We start from the raw sequence: 14,245 nt of genomic DNA on the forward strand, positions 1-14,245 counted from the left end.
TTAATGCAAAATCAATCAATAATACCTTTAAATATAACTTTTTGACATCTTATCAAAGATGAAGAAGAATATGGAAGCCTGGGCATTTACGGGGCTGACGACCGTCATCGGCTGGTTTAAGTGATCATTTTACACACGTGTAACATTCACCAATTCTACCCATTATTGACAACCACACTACTCAAATTCTCGGATGTTCTATATTTATATATATATATATATATATATATATATATATATATATATATATATATATATATATATATATATATATATATATATATATATATATATATATATATATATATATATATATATATATATATATATATATATATATATATATATATATATATATATATATATATATATATATATATATATATATATATATATATATATATATATATATATATATATATATATATATATATATATATATATATATATATATATATATATATATATATATATATATATATATATATATATATATATATATATATATATATATATATATATATATATATATATATATATATATATATATATATATATATATATATATATATATATATATATATATATATATATATATATATATATATATGAACCAATTTAGAAACCTTGTTCTTGAATCACTAGAACTTCACTAGAGACATCTATTGGTGAGATGTCTCTATGCCCAGGCTTCCATATTCTTCTTCATCTTTGATGAGATGTCAAGAAATAATATGAAAATAACTCCTGTAATTGGAGATAATCCAGATTTTGTGAACAAGTATTTGGACACACTCAAAATGTTGTAAATACCTTTAAAAGTGGCAAAGCCACAGTTTTTATATAACTTATAACTGTATTCATAAACTTAATTGATTCTCGTTTATTTTCAAGTAAAAGGCAAACGAATTATTAGTCCAACCAATAAATGATAATATTTTAAGGGTGTTTCATAAATAATCTGATTAATAATTTGAATCTTTCTAGATAATCATGCAAATAAATATCCGAAAGGAGTCAAATGAGTTATAGAACCCTTCTATATATAGGGTTCATCAAAAAGCAATCATATTCAAATAGGATGTTTAAAATCCATATAACATTAAAACGTTATCAAAAATATAGATAGTTTTATGTTATTGAGAGTTTTTTAACAGAGCTTAAAATAAAAATGTTGTAAACGTTATTTTAACAGAAACATTAATTTAATATCACCCTCGACTGGAACCTTAAGGGCAAGATCAAGTATCTTTCTTTCCTTTAAGTAACAAATTTATATTACAATGTGTAAGTGCAGTGTTGTGCCCCATGCACTATTGAATGTCAATATATTTAAAAAAATTAAAGGTATTATAAAAAAAATTTAGCCTCTAGATACGGTCGGAAGTATAAAGGAGGTAAAGTTTATGTAATTCTATAGACTTATTCCTTTAATAGATGATTATAAATTCTTAGTGAAATAAACATACCTCATCTGCTAGTTCGTTTATAACACCGCATTCTGAAACAAACAAACATTAAATTAATTTCTTAAAACAAATTAATATTTTCGTTTGAGCAATAAGGGGCCAGCATAGCTATATATGAGTATAAACATAGCTTTGTATATATGCAATTAATTAGGGTAGACAATAGAGGTAGTTTGTAAGGTAAGCTAGGTACTACTTAGAAAGTTAGGGTAGGTACAGGTTAAGTTTTTGTATCGCACACCTAGATTAAAAATCACCAAAAAAATTATGATTTTTTAGATGATAACTTATTCGGATTCTACAAACGAAGACGCATATAACAATTCATCTGATTTGTCAATACCTTAAATATTCTTCAAAACATAGCACTACGAGTATGTTCCTTTTGGTGAATAAAAGGCTTCGATTATCTCTGCCTACCCCTTCGGTAAGCGGCGTGATGGTTAGTTAATTAGTTTGTATGAAGTGTTTAAATGTAAATATTCTTAAAAATGCATTGTCCACTCATAAAAAAACAGGAAACTTTTATTACATAAGGCTATATCACTAAACATTTTACGTCTCTCCTGAAAATACATTTTTTTTAGTTGATACTCTTTTGATCTTTGTAGGGGTGCAATATGCAACGCGGATAAGTTATCTAAAATATCCACTAGCCAAATTGTTGTTGTAAAAATATTTTTTTAAAATAAATGATATTTTTTAGGGTTTAAATCAGAATGTTTAAAAAACATATTATAATCATTGCTATGTATTAAAAACAAATATTCACATGAATTACACAACATGACGTAAAACTAGTAAAAATAATATTTCAAAATTATTTTATTCTCAGAAATTAATGATTCTAGTAATATTATAATTTAAATTTAAGTATGTTAAAAATAAATATTAAAAGTGTTTATACCTCTTTTTTATTCCTTCATAAGATGCCAACATTATGATTTATCCAGAACTATTTAGTCAAACAAGGTAAAAATAAAAACAAATTCAGCTTAAAAATATTAAAAACAAAACACTTTTTTTATTAATTGAATTTCACATTCAACCCTTCGACTCGACACAAACCGATACAAAATCATTTATAAACATCGTTGACTGGTACATGTGATCAAATTATTGCATCAATACTGGATAACTATATAAAATATGGCGCAATATTTATTTCAATCTAACAATAATTTAGACGCCGAGTACAATAATATTTCATATTATTTTCAGTACCGCGAAACTTGTACTAGAATAAACACGACTTACGGGAGTGATGAAATTTTCATTGACTTTTTTAAATATGAAAAACGTGTTTTTAACCTTAAATTCTAAAATATGGTTTTGTGTCTGTGTTGTGCATTTCATATCAAGATAATTGAACGATTTTGTAAGTACTTTTAAATATATTTTATTACTTTTTCGTTTTATCAAAACAAATAATTGAGGTTTGGTTTTCCGCTATTAGATGGTATTCTTGAAAATTAAAGTGTTATGTTTAATCTATTTGAAAGATTAAAAAAAAACTTCAGTGCTATCGTATATAAATATTGAGCATAACTCTTATTATCATTATAAATTAAACTTAATTAAATAAAGAATTATCATATATTTTTCTTGTTGAATATTGAAGCCTCAATTAAAATCAACCCTTTGCGGGATTAAATTTGGTACATGTTTAAAAATAGCACATTAAAAATATGTGTTAAGATTAAATATAAATATCCTTTTCTCAATAAATTTCTCGTCAACTGGTTTGGGGGTTTATAATAAACTAATCTTCCTCTATTCAGAAATCTGGTATTAATTTAAAATATTTAAAGCACTCATGTTAATGTTTTCATACAAAATAATTCATGAAATATTTATTGTCAATTGATCTGGATATTTATCATGTATTTCTCATATTTCCCATCCCTATCTTTCTTTCAAATGTTATTGAATTAGTAAAAAAGTTACACTCAATAATTCACGATTTTTTTTTGCAAAATATTTTTCAAGATATTTGCACTTATAATGGGGCATATTAAAATTACTTGTGTGGGTAAATATGCAAGTTCAATGTTTATTAATACAATGTCATATTCCATAGTAGCTATCTATTACGAGCTTTGGTACCATTACATTATAATTATTCATAATTGAATAGCATACACAAATGCTCGTAATTATTATATCATCCTCTTAGTGGCACTGCTAAATAATACTATTATCCTGGATTTAATGCCCTCTATACTATATAGGTACTCTCCTCTCGAATAGTTTACATATTAATGAAGTAAATCTAGTGCGATAGTGTCTTACAATATTGCTCAGAACGTGAGTTGTTTGAAACGTTAAACAATGCACTTAATAATAATAATAGTCCTTGCTTCGTTCCACGTACTGAAAACATCGTTTTGTGGATACATTAAAAGCGAATCGTAATATAGGAGACCATGATTGGTTTCGCGATATATTATATCTCAATTACGATGTTTTTATGATATTTACAGCTTTATTATTTAACACGTTGCTATTTGATTTAAGTTTTGTAATCACATTTTTTGGTTGAACGGCATTTTATAAAATAATATGACAGGTATACATTTTTTTTTCCATATTTGTTCCATGTGACCAGTGACGACGAAACGTGGTCACTGGTCAAATAAAATAAATGCAAAAAAAAACTATACACTCGTCATTTTATTCAATATTGCAATTTCATAGATACCTACAGTAAAAAAACGTGTACTTTTAAGGTATAAATAATTAACTATACTTTAAAGAGTGGATAAAACACAAACATTGCTTTTTAATCACTTTTATTTTTGGTACGTTTATTTCAATCGGTTTTGATAAATACCTTGTCTTCCTCGGGGACATAAACGTCTGTATACACCCTCGAAGACGACAAGATATGAGTATTTGCCTCAACTGGTAGGAATAAAACTACCAAAAAAAATATTAAAATTTTGAGAATGTTATACCTTCGTAGGAAGATATATTCTATTGTATATTTAATAGTTATTATTTATCTTTATAATTTATACACATAAATAAAAGGTAACTGTTGGTGCTGTTTATTGATACAAGTATTAGATAAATTTGTTTAACTTATCATAATATTACATGAACTCAAATGGTTTTAAGGCCGTCAGATGATTTATATATATTTTTTTTCAAATCTATCAAAATCCATTTTGACACGTGTTTCAATGTATTGAAAATTATGAATAAAAACCCTTTTCAATTATTATTTAGACCAGTAGTTGACCATTTGTCACTTGAACCCAATTTTATCCCTTAAACTACATATTAACTAAATTACACTTTGCAACCTTTCTAGTACAGTAGACCTTTGGAGCGTTATATTGTATGTTCTATTAGAAATACTATAAAATTTAATTACGCATACAGACCATTGTGGCAGCACCGCACTGTTGTAAAATTTGCATATTATCAGTAAAGGTTAAAATGTTTAATACTGACCGGGTTTAAAATCCATATGCGGTGTTCAGAATGATCAGAATAGGATAAACCGAGGATATTTAATTTGCTTACTTATTCCCATACAAAGAAATTATAAGATACACAGGGTTAAAGCCAGGGTATTATTGGAATTTAGCAATATTGACGCAATACACGGTAATAAAAATAACATTTAAAAAGTAAGTACCGCGAAATTTATGAAAGAAAAAGATCAATTAATTTAATTGAAAAATATAAAATAAATACTCATGTTTTTAATAAATAATTTTGTATAATATTTATATGTTACCAAATACCAAAATAACAAAGAATACTTTCTATATCATGAGTAGTAATGTACGTAATCAAAAACCCTAAAAATCGAAAAAAGGGTTACTTAAAAAAATCCTTTTTATACATTCTAGTATATGAAATACTTGATCTTGCCAACTTGTCCTCAATCTTCCTCTGCTTCTATTTTTAATTACATTCGCCTCATAATGTTTACCATTCTTAATTTACTCTTTCGATTCACATGCCCAAAACACCTGCCTTATTTTATCTATAACGCTTATCGCAGACTTTCATTATTTTATTTACTCGAACATCATACAATGTTTTGCGGCTCATTTGTCTGAGAAAACACCATTTACTCTCTATTTTATTATCAATCTTCCTATCCGTATAAATCTATATAATTTAAACATATATTGTTACAAACATTGTGTTCATATTTTAGATCCGAAAACTTACAATCTGACGTTTTCGAGGCTAAAGCGATCACCCTTTTCCGGTGTATATTGTTCACCAATCTGCTCATCACTAAACTTTAATATTGTTTTAATTTTCGGAAGACGTAATTGTATTTATCCACTGTTATTGGATTCCTTTCATACGTAAGTTGTAATTTTTGATAGATTTACAATTTTGACTGATGCTGTACCTCCATTTAAATATTAGAATTTTTATTTTGTTTGTATTTGGAAGATCACTCCGTGTTAAAAGTCTAATACTGTTTAAAGCTACAACAAAACTAAAATTTCCAATAAATAAACAGTTTACATAACGTATTTTAATTGCGCCATTTGTTGTCTAAACTCTGTTTACCAGGGGCGGAGTCAGGAAACGATCTGTTTGCCCATTTACTATTTATATATTTATTTATTCTTTAGGGGTATAAACAGAACAAACACTGTAAATAAGAAAGGGTGAAGACAAAGAAAACGTGTCGGGAAATTATTTACATACTATTTACACACGTATTTACATTGTTTTTGTAGGGTGTAGTCGTTTACACAAATTTGTATTTTAATGTCGGATAAGAAAATTTTCATTTGCAATTCATGAAAATCTTGATTTAAGTGAAATTTTGATAGAATATATGGCATAAAATTTTCAAACGAGGAAAATATGTTTCCTCGAAACCTTAATCACGGTTAGGCCAATAATAATTGTTTATTATTAACCAAACATTTTACGAGTTTCACATTTTGAGTTTCAGTTTCTAATTCCAAAATGGCTTTCAGATAAACGCTTAAATTAATGAAATTTATCTTTTTTGTTAAGACTTATTTAAAAAGTCTATGGAGAGTAGAGATTTTCTAAAATCCATTAAAATATCTAACATTACACCTAAAAACTAACGAAATCCTTCGAAAACGACTGCTTAATTTTCAGCCATGAAGAATTTTAAGTTTTTTTGGATTTCTAAATTCTAATATTAATTTATTTAATAATATATTATTTCGAAATTCCTCACTTTTTCTTACCATTTTTCCTTTATTCTCAAACTTCACCCCCTGACTCACTCCCTTCCCCTAACTACTCCCCTTCACTTACTGTACAGATAATTATAATGCTTTAGTTTATTCAGCCCCGAAGATGGAAGCATATGTAGCTTCCAAAACTAGTCTTTTAAATAAATATGACTCAAATGGTAAAAAACATGGGTTTTTATTCACAATTTCATCACGTCTTACCACAAAGTGAATGCCGAAACAATAAATAAATGATTGACAAAATAATGCCTACTATCAATCTCGTTTTAGTTTTCAGATCAAATGCAACTTAAACTAACTTGGTCTTAAAGTCTTACATTAAAATCTACCTGTAAACTGTAATCTTGTTACAAAATCATAAAAAACATAGCATATAATAATATGTTTCCATGCATACTTATTCTTTAACTTTTTGCTTTCAATTTAAATATTGACAAAATAAATGGTACATATTAATCTCGTTTCAGTATTTAATGCTAATGCACCTTGAGCTAAGCTAATCTCAAAGTTTTACATTCAAATCTACCTGGCCAATGTTATCTCAGTAAAAAATCGTAGAAGTACAGTATATAATACGTATGTATGCACAATCATTCTTCGACTTATTACTTTCAATTTTAATATCGACGATATATTTATCGGGATTAATATTAAACATTTGTTTAATATTAATCCCGTTTCAGTATTTAATGCTAATGCACCTTGAGCTAAGCTAATCTCAAAGTTTTACATTCAAATATGCCTGGACACTGTAATCTTGTTACAAAATCATAAAAAAATAGCATATACTATTTATGCATGTATAAAAACCTTACACTTTTTGCTTTCAATTTTAAAATTGACAATATAAATGTTTAATATTAATCCCGTTTCAGTATTTATTGCTAATGCACCTTGAGCTAAGCTAATCTCAAAGTTTTACATTCAAATCTACCTGGACACTGTAATATTGTTACAAATTCATAAAAGCATAGCATATACTATTTATGCATGTATAAAAACCTTACACTTTTTGCTTTCAATTTTAAAATTGACAATATAAATGTTTAATATTAATCCCGTTTCAGTATTTATTGCTAATGCACCTTGAGCTAAGCTAATCTCAAAGTTTTACATTCAAATATACCTGGACACTGTTATCTTGTTACAAATTGTTAAAACATAGCATATACTATTTATGCATGCATAAAAATCTTACACTTTTAGCTTTCAATTTAAATATTGACAAAATAAATGGCTCATATTAATCCCGTTTTAGTATTTAATGCTAATGCACCTTGAGCTAAGCTAATCTCAAAGTTTTACATTCAAATCTACCTGGACACTGTAATCTTGTTAGAAAATCGTAGAAGCATAGTATATAATATGTATGCAATGTATAATTACTCTTAAACTTTGTACCGTGCTCCAACCACCCCGATTTGGATACAAGATCTGAGGAACAGATGAAGTTTCCAAGACATTTGAACATCTTGTTTAATAAAATCAGATGTCTGATTTACTTGAAGCTTACTTAGAAACTGAATTGGAGACATTGAGAAATAACGCCTAGGGAAATATACTCTCAAATAATTTAATCAATTTGATTTGTATTATTTGTATTGATGATATCATAAACTTCATAGCACATATGTGTAACTGTGTGTTGAGGAGCATCGATACGAATCATTTTTAAACATATTCCGATTAATTTAAACCCTACGAAATAATTATATGTTTTAGTTAAAAGTTTTACCTAATAATAAAGAGTTAAGCGGTTTAAATATGTGTAAACATATTATTTTTTTCCATACAAATTATTAATTCATGAATTATGCAATAATGAAAAATAATAATAATATTATTTAAACAGATTTCATTATTTGTTTTTTATTCCATAAGTTATAAAATATTTATTTGTGATAAAAAATGATCCTTTATAAATTCTTTGGAATTTCACTTTATTTTAATAGTTTACAAAATTCTACAACGCAATTGTTATATATACACCGAAAATATGTATGTATATGTTTCAATTCATTTACTACCCTTTGCTTATAATATTTTTTAAGTGAAGTTTTTACCTTAATCGTAAATTGAAAAACGTATTTTTTTAAATATATAAAGTAAAATAAAAAAAAAAAAAATACGAATTGACTGATACTTTAAAATTGTGGACCAAAAAATGCATAAACTATGATTGATCAATAACAGAAGAATGAACGTATTCTTCATTTGGATTCTCAAAAGAATGAATGAATGAGTGAATACTTGAAGAGGTGTATTTTTGAGTATTTATGTATGTATGAATACTTAAAATATCTAATGGTATTCTCGTTGTACCTTTTTTATATTACATTTAAAACAATACTCAAAATTTTACGTAGGTACGTGCTGAAAAATGGCTAATTTTTTTTGTGAGGCAAATATTAAATAAATATTACTTTAATCCTGATCGCGAACCTTAAGGATTCTGTGTCCTACACACTAGGTAGGTACGTAAAGGGTGAATGTCCCAACAAGGTGTATACAAAGATGGGTACAAGTTTAACAAGGGTCGAACCTATTTCGGATAATTCACCTATGAGATAACATATTATACACTAAAGGTATCTAGGAATTTCACTAAATGTACATACATTTAATATTCATTTTGTCCTGCTAATGGAATAAATATCGGCTATGTAAATACAAGAATCAATTATAAATAATTGTGGGTTATGCGTTACATACAAATTGAAAAAACTATATTTTTTGCATTTATATGTCTACAGCGACGAATAAATTATTGAACACAATTATTATTCCTTGTCATAGTACACTATTCTTTTGTATTTTTTTTCTTTCTAAGCGGTCAGACTACGTGATGAATTACCTATTAACGTGAAAAAAATTATTATTTCTGACGACTTTTGAAAACGCGTAAAACGTTTCTTGTAGTTTACACCTCCGTAGTGTAATGGTTAGAACGCTCGGCTACCGTTCTGGAGGTCCCGGGTTCGATTTCCAAGGGGGTAAAATAAATATTAGTGATTTTTTACTGTCATATTCATTCAATATTACCCTGGACTGGTGCCTGAAGCGGATGGCTGATCACCTTTCCTTCATGTGTAAACGATCAAGATAACACTGCGTTTATATGACGCAGTGCCCTATGCACCATTGGGGTGCAGATAAGGGTTTTATTATTATTATTATATCTTTTCTTGTAATCTTAACTGTCTATCATATCATTCTTCTTAGTTTTTCCTATCTCTCCTCCCCCTTTACCTTTTTTTTTCTTTGGCTTCGTTGTTTTTGTCAATTGAAATTTTGTAATCAATTGTTCGTTTAAACTGAAAATTTGCAAAAAATATCGCTTAAACTTACGTTCAAGCAATATTTACCATTGAATCTCAAACGGTTGTGTAAGGTTTGAACATTGAACAGCATCATAAGTATTTTTCGGCGATTAAAAAATACTGCTTCTTCTTTATCTATTCTGTATAAAAAAAATATGTATAAAAATCAACCATTCATACATATATTAAAGCAACCATCAATTTTTATTTTGAGAATTAAAAAAACGAGTATTTACGTTTTATTTATTTAAATAGAATATGTCGCTTCGTCTAAGGACTATTATGAAAACAAGAATATATATTAAGTCATATTTCTGAAGTCCTTGAGTTACTAAACAGTGCAAAGTAGATGCTACATACTAGTCATTAAAATTAATCAAATATAAAGAAAGAATTTTCGCTCAATAAAGAATTTCCAATCTATTTGCAACTAAAGGAAATACATCAAAAGTATCTTATTACTAATGAAGTCAATTTAAATGAAGCCTTTAAAAAATTAACGCAATTTTCCATTAATTTATTCATTGAAAATTTTCCGATATATTTGTTACTAGCGAAACTACATTTAAAGTATATTTTTACTCTTCCATTTGTATGTGAGGTCATTTGCATCCGAATCCTGGATTATAATCACAAACATGAGAAAAGCTAGAAAATATTGTTTTCACTTCATTAATTTAGCTTATAATTTGAACACTTAATTTATTTACAACATTTTGAGTTTGTCCAAATACTTGTTCACAAATCTAAATTATCTCCAATTATCCAATTGGTGATAAACCAGGTTTGTGAGCAAGTATTTGGACACACTCAAAATGTTGCAATTATCGATTAGTTTAATCGTTAAAGAATATACAATATTTTTGCAACTAACGGAAATATTTTATTTATTGTTTCGCCATTAACTTTGTGGTAAGACATGTTACGATGATTAAAGAAAACACTTGTTTTTACCACTTGAGTTTTATTATAGACTACATATTTCAAAAGTTAAACTTCCATCATTCAGGTCTGTATAATAAATAATAAGACATGTAGTCTATAATAAAACTCAAGTGGTAAAAAACAAATGTTTTCTTTAATCATTGTAACGGAAATGCATCAAAAATTTGTTATTTCTAATGATGCAATTTAAATGAAGCCCCCAAAAAATTCAAGCAATCTTCCAATTATTTACTCATTTAAGAATATCCAATTTACTAGCTAAAATATATAATAATATTTCAATTTAAATAAACAACCCAAAAAATATAACGTTTTTTTTCCATTAGTTTGTTAATTAAAGAATTTTCAATCTAGTTACAACTAACGGAAATACATCAAAAGTATGTTATTACTAATGAAGTCAATTTAAATGAAGCCCCCTAAAACTTTCCGCAATTTTCCATTAATTTGGTCGAATTCTTATCACGTCCTGATTAATCCGCTAAACTCTAAAGTTTCCCTCCACCCTTCCCCACCTCGCCTTGCCTCGCCCGGCGCCCGACGTAATGAAGGCAGTACAGATACCACAATGACAGAGTGATTCGAGAGTGATCTTGGGTTGAGCAAATAAAACAATGGTTGAGGGCAAGGGTGGTATTGGAGCAGGGTAACGAGGCGCTAACGACTTTGTTTACCGTGAATTCTGGATCTGCGAGGCAGAGACGTGGTATCCGTACAAGCGCCTTTGGGTGCCATTTCAAAATAATTATATCAAAATGTAACATGTTATAGATTAACTCTTTTTCGTCTTTCTTTGATCGAAAATACTGTAAATTATATAAGGCTGAGCTCTCAACCGTTCAACTCAGAATGCATTCGGTCACCTTCAGAGCTGCACAAAAATTAAAATAAAATAAATTAGTAAATTTTTGTTTTAGACTTTTTGGATTATTGTTTGTTTTTTTAAATAAACATTGTAAATATATTTTTGATTTTATTTTAAACTCCATACCTTTCAATAACTCTTCGTTTCTAAACCATTTTTTTTATAAATATATTTTTAAATAAAAACATATTTTTTCTTATTACACCGTGTTTAATTTTGAATAAATTACCCAACAATATTTTTCTTGCTGGTGGAAGAGCAAAGGAACGAACGCCAAAATAAGTACCCTGGTTGTGAGCTGGTAAAATCACTTTACCCGTAGCAGTTGTTATAGCTGATTGAAACATGAGACGTCTATTAACCATTTCATCTGGAATACACAGCTCAATACTCGGGAGCCATATTATGTATTAATTTATTGTAGACAAAGTTTGTACTCTACATTATAACTAAGGGCTTGAGTCTATAGTTGATCGAAAATGGTTACTCCGAAACAAGTATTCGTGTAAAAATGAGTGGTAAAAAATTAAAGATGAATGATAAGGAGAGTTATACCCAAATAGGCTCACTAACTTGATACAAAATAAATCGTCATCATAAAAACATGAAATATTTTTTTACATAATTTTATGATACTTTGGAGACTTAAATAAAATGAGTAGCGTACGTATATTTTAATCTATTTTCGTAAAAAAAACATGTATGTCTTAAATATCTATTTCGTAATTTACGTTTAAATGGTGAATTATTTTAAAGAGCTTACTTTTTCGTATTTGTGATTATGATATAAATAAACTCATCAATTTTTGATGTTTACCTTAAATATTTTACAAATTTACTGATTAAATATTTCGTGAAAGCTATTATTTTTTGTCAAAATTAAGGTCATTTATCAAATCAGTAAAAGTGATACCGTAAAAGTAAACCCTGACCTATATTTAGTAAGAATATACATTTTATCGTTAAATAACTTCTTTCGTTTTATAAACGATTGATGTTTTATATGCAGGGCTTTTTTTAAACAAAAAAGGTCTTGGAACTCACTTCATGTCAAGCTTTTGACTTAAAATTAAAAAAAAAATCACTTGTTATTTTTACCACTTGAGTTTATTTATAACAACTAGTTTCGGAAGCTAAGCTTCCATCGTCAGGTCTCAATGTAAACAAGTGTTTTTTTAAATATGTCTTTCCACATGTCTTTCCACAAAGTGTGTCGGGTTGTGGTCCCGTGATTAGTGTCTCAGACTCTTGAATCAGAGTTTCTCGGTTCGAACCCACTCTACCACAATTTGATACCTATTTCTAATAATGAGCAGCTTAGGCTCACAGAAATAGTATGAAATTGAAGTATTCTTGTAAATTATAAAAACACAAATATTTTTCATTTTATTTAAAAAAAAGTTAATGCCGAAATAATAAATAGAATATTATTATTTCGGCATTAACTTTTTTTAAATAATATATATATATATATTTAAATATATATATATATATATATATATATATATATATATATATATATATATATATATATATATATATATATATATATATATATATATATATATATATATATATATATATATATATATATATATATATATATATATATATATATATATATATATATATATATATATATATATATATATATATATATATATATATATATATATATTAAAATACAATTTTAAATTTTCATTACAGTACCATAATTCATCATTTTGATGCATTGTACAAATATAGATTATAGTTACGTAGGCGCAAACATTGTTTCGTCTTATTGATTTTGAAAAATAAATACAATAAAAACAATAAAAAAAACCCCTATTTAAATGTTTATACGTATTTATAACCAGTACGAGCAGAAAAATATTTATCGTTCAAAAAATAAAGTAATAATAATAATAATAAAAAATAAGTATTTTTCTGATCTTCAAGTGCTAACAATTGTAAAATAATAAACTGGGCAAATAAGTAAATCACAGATCAATGCAATCACTTCTTTACCCAGGGCCGTCTAACGAATGGCAGCAAAGTCAGGGTTTGCTTTCTCTCCCGGCAAACTGAGCACACATACACTTCACCCTTACCATTTCCTACTTCCTACCACCCTGGTACCTACCAATGGAATTCTAACATTCAAAGAGAAGAGGGCGGACGAGGTTACAGAAGCAAGAGGCGGAATAGGAAGCCAATATTGAAAGAAGATATCGTTATCATACAGGAGAAAGTGACCAAGTTCATTTTTTACAAAAACGTTCCGCAATGACCAAACGACACATGATTTTGACTTGATAAATGTAAATAGCATTGATTAGATGTATGGTCAATGTATTTTGAAGACATCGGGCAATCAATTATAATCAATTTGAACGTCGGGTGAGTTGAACTTCGCATATTCGAGGCCTGAGCGCATTGACAACGGCC

The 14,245-nt window shown here is 27.3% G+C and overlaps 1 long non-coding RNA gene across 1 annotated transcript in view; it reads right to left on the reverse strand.

Annotated features, from left to right (window-relative positions):
- Positions 1-14,245, reverse strand: part of LOC148308464 (uncharacterized) — a 158,744-nt gene that overhangs the window by 50,791 nt on the left and 93,708 nt on the right. Inside the window, exon 3 of the long non-coding RNA XR_015837682.1 lies at positions 1,470-1,501. This is a non-coding gene — a long non-coding RNA (uncharacterized LOC148308464). The remainder of the gene's footprint in view (positions 1-1,469; positions 1,502-14,245) is intronic.

This window comes from Brachycentrus maculatus, unplaced genomic scaffold (genome assembly GCF_059751285.1).
Source record: "Brachycentrus maculatus isolate JH-2025_06_01 unplaced genomic scaffold, ASM5975128v1 h1tg000165l, whole genome shotgun sequence".
Lineage (NCBI taxonomy): Eukaryota > Metazoa > Arthropoda > Insecta > Trichoptera > Brachycentridae > Brachycentrus > Brachycentrus maculatus.